This window comes from Octodon degus, unplaced genomic scaffold (genome assembly GCF_000260255.1).
Source record: "Octodon degus isolate 3935 unplaced genomic scaffold, OctDeg1.0 scaffold00101, whole genome shotgun sequence".
Taxonomy (NCBI): Eukaryota; Metazoa; Chordata; class Mammalia; order Rodentia; family Octodontidae; genus Octodon; species Octodon degus.
Window position 1 is genome coordinate 10,653,122 of NW_004524677.1, and position 7,828 is coordinate 10,660,949.

The following is a 7,828-nucleotide window of genomic DNA, read 5'->3' on the forward strand; positions in this document are numbered from 1 at the left end:
CTGTGCACCACCCTGGCCAGCTGTGCACCACCCTGGCCAGCTGTGCACCACACTGGCCAGCTCTTTCTAGGAGACAGAAGCACCAGGCACTATCACCTGGGCAACTAAGAAACTGAAGTGCACTGCTGAGGGGCGTTTCCTGTTACAAAGCCCCAGAGTGTGTGGCACACCAGCCACTCCAGAATGAGTGGGTCTGGGACCCGGGTTGTAATCTGTCCTTGGAAGTGAGCGTATCCCTGACAACCACACTTGTGCTGGACACAGCCACCACTTTCGGCTGCCTTTGTTTTTTCCGTGTTCTCCCACCATCTTCAGCATGGGCCACTTCAGGATGATGTGGCAGTGAGTGACAAAGCGGATTTCCCTGTCCTACTCCTGGAGATTGCTTGTCCTCCACACTTCCTTCTCTCCCTCTCCCTAGCAACCTTCCAAACTTCCCCCAAAAATCTATTTGCTGATCTGATCAACATTTTGTCAAGCAACACACAAATATTCTTCTTCAGCGTTAAAAGCTACTTAACAAAGCACTGTAATTGTGAGGTGTCAAAAGGCAGTGGCCACTCTGTCCTGCCACAGCCAGCCAGATCCTGCAGTGGGGACCACATTGCTGTGGGGTGCTATAGTCCACATCTGCAGCGTTCCCCAAGCCCTCACGAAGTTCTTGTTCCCAGCTGGGCATGACTGAGAGGTGAGCAGTAGTGTGGAGGGCCGTGGAGAGGCTTTGGGTGTCCTTGGTGTGTGCCTGGAAACAGACCAAGAGTAGTGTTGCCCTTTGTCCCTGGCACGGGGTGAGCAGCCTCCCCAAATGCCACACGCCAGCTTGATGTACAGCTGTGGAGCATGGGTCAGCTGACCGCGGACCAAAATGCAAGCGGAATAAACCTTGCTGCTGATGCGGTGATTATTTCAGGTATTTGTGGTTCCTGTCTGATGATACCGGTTTTTATTTGTCCTTCTAAGATATTTTACATATTAAAATCATGCAATTATTTGTTCTTGTCATTTCTCCAACTGTTAATATCCTGTATGTGCCGTTCTGTACACTGCTTTTATCTTGAAAACCTTTTCAGATTAATGTATACAGAATTATCCCATTTGTAGCCACACAGGATGACCTAACATGTATCTCTGGTGCTTTAGCAGCTCCTTTATTATAGGCAATCTTTCTAATTCTTCAGTTACAGTATCAAATAATAAATCAGACATATAGTTACATGGACATATTATTTCCTAAATAAGGAAAATGAATCAGGACCCAGGCTTTATTTTTAAAATGTGGAGAAACAAAGGATTCATCTAAGAGGAAAAAGGGAGAAGAAGGAGAAAGAAACACTGCAGACGCATGACCTGCCCCCTGTCCTCGGTAAGCAGAGCTCACAGAGCCCGTGGGGCTGCGCCCTGTGGTGGCCGGAAACCCACTAGAGAAAACAATTTCCGTTGCCAGGGAGTCTTTGAAAAGCCTTGTGATATTAATCGTAAAGAGTACCTGCCAGCTGCTCCTGGAAAATTGCTGTTCATGTCTGGCTAGAGCTTCTGTTCTATCACTGGCCAGGCCTGTGCCACTTTCTCCCCTGGGATTTCTGAGAAGCAGCATCGCAGGGAGCGACATTACACATTCCACTTCACAGGTAAAGCGTGTTCTTACAGCATTCTCACGCAGGTCTGGAATGCCTAGACTGCTAGGTTGTGTAGCTCAACTTTTAAAACTTCTGCTACGTTGGGCTGGGGAGGTAGCTTGGTGGTCTAAGCACCTACCTGGCAAGCACAAGGACCCGGGTTTGATCCCTGGCACCACATGCCATGCTGGTCCCAGAACCCCGGGTGCACTAAGCTGGCCACTGAAAGCGAGCATGGTGGAGCACACTTGTAATTCCAGCACTGGGGAGGCTGAGACAGGAAGATCACTATAAGTCTGAGTTGCATAGAGAGACCCTGTATCCAAATAAATAAAAGAATTTTTACAATATATAAAAGCAAGAATGTTTAGTAACATGTTGTGTGTGGTCCCTGTTCGACAGCAGAAGTTTTTGGGGTTGGTTTTTTTCTTTTTCCAGTTTTATATTTATTTATTTATTTGGTTGGAATAGAAAATACTTAATCTCACTGAGTAATGAGCAAGCTTAATTTAAAAAAAGAAAAAAAAACATTTTCATAAGAAAAAAATGATTTTGGCTATGTCAATGATTTGACAAGGACATTGGATGTGTCCGGGGCCAATCTAGTACCAAGGGTATCTTCACAGACAAAGCAAAGCCCTGTGCTAACGTGGATTGTATACTTAGAGCAACACTGTATAATGCATTGTCCATTGGCTATGAGGACAGTAACCCAAAACTGAGTAGACAGACAGAGCTACTGTGGCTGCTATGTAGGGTTATCAGTGGCCTGACAAAGTGAAGAGTTTGGAGCAAAAATCTAAGAGTAGACAAGAAAGTCCTGTGTGCAGGAGGAATAAATAACATTTGGACCTAAAGGCTCTGTGGGACATGACACTGCCTTGGGTTTTACCCTGCTTTGGGAGGAAGGCTGGAGAACAATTTGCAGGGACCTTGCAAGATCTTCCGAAGACACTGTTGGCCTATTTGGTCATACGGAGGGAAGTTAGCAAGGACCTCAGATAGTAAAAAGACTGGACCAGCCAGATAGCTCAGCAGACTAAGCACCTGCATAGGCCAGCACAGGGACTGGGGTTCCATCCCTGGCACCACATGCCACACCAACCCTGCCCCAGGTGTGCTGAACTGGCCTCTGAGCATGGTGGCACATGCCCATAATACCAACAATGGGGAGGCTGAAACAGAAGGCTCACTACGAGTCCCAGCTGCATAGTGAGACCCTGTACCAAATACATAGAAAAGAAAAAGACCATGTCCCAGAGAAAGACGAGAAGATATAAGGTAGATGATATTTTTCTACATTCTACTAATAATTGCAGAGAGATGGGGGGGGGCACATGTGAGAGGTTCAAGGCCAGGGTGAGTTTGTTTTCTAATATGGGAGGATTTGTAGTTATAGTTATCTTTGTGCACTTTTATAGTTTCGCATGGAAGAAAAATTCAACTAATTTAGATACAAAATATTTGTATCATTTTGAAAATAACAATATTCTCCTCTCTCACCAAACATGCAATAAGGACAAAATCTTCAAGTTAAAATACAGTACCCACGTCACAGAGATTGCCTGAGAGCTGTCAGTTCTTCTGCATCAGTTTGACATCTTTTGAACCCTGGTTTTAAAACAAAATGTTAAACAGCCCTAAATATTTGCAATATTTACTTGAATATTTACAGTCAAAAATGGCAAGAATTTTTATAAACTATTATAAGAAAAATGACTTTAAATCATATTTATATTAATACGTAATCATACAGATTATTTAAATATATCTTCAAGTAATTTTTCATGTGCAAAGAAAATAGAGTTTGTAAATACTGAGTTAATGTACATAAGAACCAAAATTGTCAGCAGTGACTGAATGTCTCAGTTTAAATTACATCCATAGCAACAGAAGAAAGAACTCACACTTCAAATAAATGAAGGTTATTGTCATACATGAGTCAGAACTGCTCGTAAAATCTCCCCTAAATAAATAAGTAAAAGCAGTGTCCATGTGTTCCTGATGAGATGAACTATTTCACGAGTGTGTGTTTTCTTTGGGAGTCATATGGCAGAATTGCCCAATTAGAAACTCCTGGTAAAATGAAGCAGAAATGAGTGAGCTCTTTGTTGCAAGTATTCACTCAACCTAAATAAAAAAATCAATTAAAACTTAACATTTTCGTTAAAATGAAAGGCCGAAAATTTGATTAAATACATCTCAACTCAGGGGAGACTCGGAGGCATTAGCCCAGGTAACTTCCCACGCACTTTCCATAACGTTCGTGCTCCTGTGCGACGTGGGCAGGCGCCGGTGGGCACCTACCTGCTCTCCCGCCCCTCCGCCTCGCGCCCCCAGCTCCCAATTCCGCTCCCTCTGCTGTCTGTGCAGGCAGTTCACGGCGCTCCCACTCCCGCGTGCACGGGGGGCCTGCGGGGATGTAGCCTGGTTCTTTCCTTTGTCCCCTTCCCCTCGGCTCCACCTCTCCTCCTCCATCTCTTGAGCCTCTTCCCCTTTGGAACTGATGTCTCTCCCTCCTTCCTGTTGTTGGTCTCTCGTTTTATTCTTTACAGCTTGGGTTTCTCAGGTAAGGAAGCCGCGTGATGCTGAAGTTCGTGCGGGTGGTTTACTCCGCTTAACATTATGATCTCAAGAAAAACATGATCTCAAGGTACACTCATTTTTCTAATGACTCAAAATCATCCTTCCTTACGGAAGAGCAGAAGTCGGTCTTGTGTGAATACCACGGCTTCTACAGCCATTTGTCTGCTGCTGAACATACAGGCTGCTTCCGAGACTTAGCTGCTATGAATTCTGCCGCTATAAACATTAGTACGCATACGCCATCGCGATAGCGTGTCTTTTTTTCTGGAAAATACCTAGAAGGAGAATAACGGGGTCAAATGGAACTTGTAGTTCAAATTTTTGAGGAATCTCCACTCTGACTTTTTTGAAACTTTGGATGTAAAACTTTTTTGGCTTTAGGATAAAATATAGCTATGCCGGACTTCACGGACGTATGCACACATTGCTGTTCAGATTGCACACAGATATGTCGAGGAAAAAATAAACATCTAGGTCTTCAAGCTTCTTCAACAGGTTTTCTACTGCCCGGGCCCAAGCTGAGCTCTGGAGAACACGCTTTCATCCTGCTAATCCTCCAACAAATCCTGAATCCGCCACTACAGGTCACACGCCGAAGGTTTCAGCGGGTCACGCTGTTACTACAACCAGCTACGGCCCACGTTTCAGCGGCCTGAATGCAGGGAAGTTTATTTTTCAGATGCTGGAATCTCGGGAGTCAAGGCTGCGGTTGGGTTGGCCGGCCCTGAAGCTGCTGAGCCTGAGCCCTCGGCAGGTGGTCCTGACCCTGCCTTCTTGCAGCGGGATCAGGGAAGAGTTGCACATTCAGGGCTAGGAGGGGCACCGTGCACCCCTTCCCGCCCTGCCAGGGCAGGAGCTCCCCTCCAGTGACACCTGCCCATGGGGGTTAGGACACAGGAGCTGGCTGGGAGCCAGAAGGAAAGGGACACAGCTCAACCAGTCTCTGCCGTAAGGAACAAGCAGGGCTTTGGTGCGCACTGTCTGTCAGATTTGCCTGTTTCTCTGCTGCTGTCATCATGTATATAAGTAGACACATGAATAGATAGAAACAGGCTTAGGTATGAAGACACACGGAAGTCTCAGATGCTAGCCTGCTTCGTTCTAAGCACTGTGCTACATGTTTTTTCAAGCATTTTCCATTAATCCTTTCAAACATCCAACTAATTAGGAGCTATTATTATCCATATTTTACTGAGGTTCAGTGAGCTTAAGTAACTTACCAAAAAACCAAAATCAACCAGTGCTCCACCTCAGAATATTTCCTTGTTCTAGTAAGTAAATCTATTTTAAAGTACTTCTGAAGCTGTGTTGTGTCTAATGACTAAATGTGTCACATCCACTGACACACGATGTCACCTATTGGAATAGAAAATGTCACCTACCACCTAAATATTTTCTTGTATACCTCCCTACCTTTGAAAACACTGAAGTGATTTTCAGACTTGTTCTAGATGAAATATATGTATTTCTAAATATTTTCTTAAGTGATCAATTCACTTTGGATATTTCTGCATTGTTTGAATATAACTCCTAAGAGGCAACACTCTAACGCTAAACTGGATCGTCTTACCTTTCTGCTTTCTTCCACTGCTTGAACTTTCTCTGCATTCTTCTCTGTCCCGATAAGACCCATTGCCTTGGAAACAACACTCTTATCCTGCGAAGGATTTAGCCAAACGTGCTCTTGATTCCACAAGCTTGCAACTCATGCGAACCTGTTACCAGCTCACAAAAGCAATCCCCCCCCAAGCTGTCCAGCTAAAAGAAATTCCCCTTGTGTTAATGAAAACAAAGAACTTTCAGAATTCACATGACTTGACCTATAAGAAAGTTCTCTGACTTATGAAATGTTTTTATGCAAAATAGCAACAATGTGTTCACACTTTTATTCCTTCATGTTTTTAGCGATCTGAAGGTAAACTGTGGCATACATTAAAGTAACAGCTATGAATAAATGGTGGCCTTAATTTTATATGTTAAGCTACATAACATGAAAGGATAATTTTCTTATATTGTGAAGTATTTTACAGATCTTTGATTATTCTCCAGGCAATGCAGTGAGTCCAGTTCAGTTTGTACCTCAGCTCTGTTTGTACCTATCTTAACATGAATGAAATGCACACCAAGTACCAAGCAACTTGAAACTCAAGTTCCTCATAGATTTAGAATTGAAGCAATAAGCTAGATTTGGGTCTTTCTGTTTTAATCCTTTCAATTAATAGGAGGCTATCATCTATGTGTGTTATTCTCAAAATTGACAAGATATGGTAGAATCTGGAAGGATTTTTTTCCTTTTTTAATTAATTTTATTGAAAAAGAACTAGCAATGAAACAGTTTTAAAACAGGTTAGTAGGACAGTTACAATAATTAATACATTGCGTATTGTTGTCTTTTTTTTTTTCGGAACCAGGGATTGAACTCAGGCCCTTGCACTTGCCAGGGAAGCGCTTATTCCACTGAGCCATCTCCCCGGCCCCTTGTTGTCTTCATAGTAATTATTCATAGTACAAGATGCAGACATGATACCTTGTTTAAACACTATTAGTACAAATCTTTCTTCTCATTGAACTAAGAGAAACTAGCTGTATATCTATCCTAACTCTTGTATATACAGATACAAAATGGTCCTTCATTTATATCCCCATTTTTTCTTTAGTTTTGTCAGGAATGGGTATTCCATTGCCATTCAAATATTGTAGGCTCATGAATTCAGCAAAATAATCCAATATAGTCCAGTAGTCCATAATAGTAGTGGGTTATCTGTAGGACTGGCAATGTCAGAAGTTGTTGACTTTAGTCTTTTACAGCTCAGCATATTAATATGGTTTTACTTGCTATACCTCATGTTTACACTTTTTGGCTGGATGCTTAAAACAAAGATAAAGCAAGACCTATATAACAAAAATATGTAACTTTTGTATCTGACAAAGTTAATTAAAGCCCCTCAAGATATACCCTGCAACCCTGTACAGTAGTTTGTAGATCTTCTGTCAGTGTCAGCCATGTGGATGAGTTACAGCCATTGCTTGACCAATTTACTCCCTAAGAAAGCCTGGGAGAATGTTTTCTCTCCATGTGACTCTCCTTAGGCACACTCTACATTGTCGATCACTTTCCTCTGTGGCCCCATAATCTACTTCAACACAAAATTTGGGACATCACTAACTTACAGGATATTTCAGTACAGGTTCTCTTATGTCCTGAGTCCTCACTGACCTTGCAGGGCTAGAGCCACAGTGCAGGCTATCCTTGTAGCCTTTCTTTTTCTCTAATTTTTGGTTTGCAAACCTAAGTTGTTAACCCTCCACAAGAGAAGCTTAGTGATATTATTACCCTATAACATAGACAGTTGAGCTTAACCTCACTATCTGTCTGAGTATCAAACATCTTAGACATAACATGGAACAGATATTTCCCATCAAGTATTGATATGTAAACTTTAAATACCTGCAGAAAGTGAAAACAATAAAAAATAAAAAATTACACAATTTTACACTGAAATTTACAAATCTAACCACATACAAAATTGTAGCAGGACAGTGCTATGATAATTTTTTTCTTGCCTCTTGTTTTTTTTATTACTTTTTTATAAAAAAACAAACATTTACTTGAGAGACAGTACAGC